Source organism: Penaeus monodon, chromosome 26 (assembly GCF_015228065.2).
Source record: "Penaeus monodon isolate SGIC_2016 chromosome 26, NSTDA_Pmon_1, whole genome shotgun sequence".
Classification (NCBI taxonomy): domain Eukaryota; kingdom Metazoa; phylum Arthropoda; class Malacostraca; order Decapoda; family Penaeidae; genus Penaeus; species Penaeus monodon.
In genome coordinates this window covers 20,235,572-20,239,890 of record NC_051411.1, presented here as the reverse complement: position 1 = coordinate 20,239,890, position 4,319 = coordinate 20,235,572, and positions in this window count along the sequence as shown.

Genomic DNA, 4,319 nt, shown 5'->3' with positions numbered 1-4,319 from the left:
TTTTCCCCTGGGAAAAGAAATAAATTACCACATCCTGTAACGAATAGAATTATCCCATCTTATAGCTGGTGTGTGGGGGGTTGTGTTTGGGGTGTGTGTGTGTGTGTTGTGGTGTGTGTGTGTGTGTCGCATACGTATCTGGTGTATGTCTCTCGTCTATATTTAGAAGTATTATGTAACATATATACAAACACACCACACCACCACCACCCACACACACACACACAACACACACACACACACATATATATATAATATAATAATATATATTTAAAAAACCATATTTATACATTTTTTATAATGTTATATTAAAAAATTATATATATATATATATATTTTATATATTATACATACAAAATATATACCCATTATATATAAATATAAAATAATAATATTAAATAAATTATTTTTTTAATATAATTTTATTATATATATTTTATATATTTTTGGGTGTGTGGGGTGTGTGTAGTGTGTGGGGTGTGTGGTGTCATGCGTAGCTGTGTGTTTGAAAGTCTGTCTTCTGTCTGTCTCTAGTTTATGTATGTTTTGGTTTATATATGTATATATATTATATATATTATATATATATATTTATAATATAATATATATATTGCTTGGTGGTGTGTGTGTGTGGGGTTGGTGTTTTGTGGTTGGTGTGTGTGGGTGTGTTGTGTGTTGTGTATGTGTGTATGTGTTGCGTGTGTGTGTGTGTATAGGGTTATAAAAATATGTAAAATTTATTATATATTTTATAATTATATATATATAAATATATAATATATGATGTGGTGTGTGTGTGTGTGTGTGGTGTTTTGTGTGTGTGGTGTGTGGGGTGTTGTGTGTGTGGTGTGTGTGTGTGTGTTTGTGATGTGCGTGTTTTTGGGGATGTGCATTGTAATTTTACATAATAATGTATATATGTACAATATACATACACAATATAGTGTAATTAGTATTATATTATATGCATATAATATAATTATAATATATATATATTTAAAATATATATATATAATTTATATAATAAACATATACAATATACTGTAAAATATATATATATTATAATATATAATATATATATAAAATTTTATATATATATAAAATACTATACAAATACGAAAAATATATATATATATAATATATATAAAATTTATATATATATATATATTATATATATAAATATTATATACCCATAACTATATGTAGGAAAATTTAGTGTCACGGTGTGTGTGTGGTGCGCGTTTATGTGTGTGTATGTATAATATATATATATATATATATTAATATAATATTATATATAATAATATGTATATAGTGTGTGTGTGTGTGTGCGCGCGGCGCGCGTGCGTGGTGTGTGGTTTTGGTGTGGGGTTTTTGGGTGTGTGTGTGTGGGTGTGTGTGTGTGTGTGTGTGTGTGTGTGTGCGCGGTGTTTGTATGTGTATTATATATGTGTTTGGTGTGTTTGTTTTGTGGTGTGTTGTGTGTGTGTGTGTGTGTGTGTGCGTTGTGTGTGTGTTGTGTTGTGTGTGTGTGTGTGTGTGTGGGGTGTGTGTACGTTGTATGTATGTACATGTATGTATATATGTATATTATACAGTTTATATTTCTATATATGTGTATGCTGTGTGTTATCTTTTTTCACTGACTCATTTTAAAACCATTAAGCGCAAATTCCTCCGGGTTGCCGATCGTCACAAGAACAAGCCCGCTGCCATGGGGGGCCTGACTGTGTCTTGTGCAAAAATTCCCTTTTGATGCGGAGATCTTTGAGCAAAAATGTCTTGGTTGATTAAACATTGCGTACTTTTAGTGGGAGTGCTTTATATCTGAAGGAAAAACGCGGCGTATAAGAAATTACAAATAAATTTTACAGTGTCAAAATTTTATGGTAAGAAAAAGTCAATAAAGTGAATATCATAAATGCAGTATTTATGTTTATCACTTACAAAAGCTTATGCCTTTAGCTGTATAGATTAACCTCTGATTAGCCACCCAGGTATTTCGGGAAACTGATTTTTTATTATGACATAACACCATCAGTTCCGCAAAGACTGTTTCTTTTGCTACCCAGTTCCGACTCCCGCGCTGCAGCCAGGGTGACTGAAATGATAGCTTTCGTGGTGAGCAGAACGTCAGGGCGACAAGTATATCTGATATACGACGGTATTTTCACAGGTAAGGGATAGTTTACTGTAATGTTAAGATCATATGTTCAAGCACACACATATACATGTGTGTATGAAATTATGTATGTATATATATATATATATATATATATATATATATATATATATATATATAAATATATCATATATCATATATTTATATATAGTTATATATGTATTGATGGACATGATAGGATCCTGAAACGCTTGATTACAGGTGTTGCTGCCGTGGTTAGGAAGTGTAACGACATGTGGGCTGACGTCATCAACATGACTTTTGAGTTCGCAATCGGTCATCTGGAAACCATTCTGAAATCAAGAAATTACGTGCAGGGGAAAACGCAGCTTTATCCTTATATTGTAATAAAGAGCATGTCGAGAAAGTGTTTGAGCAGGTAGAAGTATAAACAATGATATCTAATATTTGTCTAAACCAAGTGATACAATTAATTTAAAGACGATCGTCAAATAGGCCTGTAAGATGATTCGTTAACTTTATTTTGATCTTCCTCCCATCAACTACAGGTAAGGAATCGGGCGCTGGAGGCGACCTCCGTGCAGTGGTCGTCCTGAGTCAGGAAGAGAAGGTAGAGCGACAAGACTCCAAAAACTATTGCGGGGAGGGCACACAGGTAGTGTTTTTTTATAAATCATTTTCCTATCTCGTGCCTTTTTTAAATTCATGCACACATATGGGTGTCTTTTTGTGTAAGTGCTAAATAAACACACTCACTAAACACACACACACACACCACACACCACACACACACACACCACAACAACACACACCACACACACTCAAACACACTCATTCAACACCCACACACACACACACTCATTAAAACACACACACAACCACACACACACACACACACACACACACACACACACACACACACACCACACAACACACACACACACACACACACAACCCACACACCAAACACAACACACACACAACACATATTATTATATAATAATATAAATTATGTATATATAATTTTATATATATATTTTATATATTATATAAAATATTATATATATATATATGGTTAGAGCATCGGACTCAAGACTGACACGACGGCAATCTGAGTTCGAGGGTTCGAGTCCCGGCCGGCGCGGTGTTCCCTTGGGCAAGGAAATTCACCCGATTGCCTACCTAGCCACGGGTGGCCAAGCCCGCCCCATCAGTGCTGGTCCCAAGCCCGGATAATAGAGAGAATGATTACCCAAAAGGTAATCATTACCTAAAGCACTCTCCGTGATATATATAATATATATAATATATATATATATTATATATATTATATAAATATATATATATTATATAATATATAATATGTTGTTTTGGTGTGTGTGTGTGTGGTGTGTGTGTGTGTGTGTGTGGGGTTGTGTGTTTATGGTACACATACTTATATATGTATATATACACATATATTGTATTATAATAACATATATAGGCATATATATACATACATACATATATATAAATATATAATATATATATATTATTATATTATATATATATAATATATATATATATGTTCTTGATGTATGTTATACATACATACAAATACAAAAACAACATACTACATAAAAACACACACACACAACCACACACACACACACCCCACACACACACACACACAACACAAATTATATTATATAGTATTATATTATAATATATATGTATAGATAACAGATAGATAGATAGATATGTGTGTGTGCGTTGTGGTGTAATACAACACACCACATTATATATATATATGTGAAATATTATTTATATTATATATGTATTTTATGTATGTGTAAAATATATAATAATTAAATATATATATATAATATACCAATATAATATAATATAAATATAGATATATATATTAATATATATATATATATATATATATATATATATATAATCTCTGATTAAGCTGATTACGTGTGCATGATATGCATGATGAACAGATAGTTTTATATACCTCTATTTACACCATATGTAGTTCTAAGAGGATTAACTTTATTTGTTGTTGGTAAGCTTTACAATTGCCGGAATGGGGATATATTTGCGGCGGTCTGTGCGGGAGCGGATGGGGAGCAGCCTGTTGCGGGTGCGAGTGGCATTGCCAGGGGAGGAGGTGGCGGTGTCGGCGGCT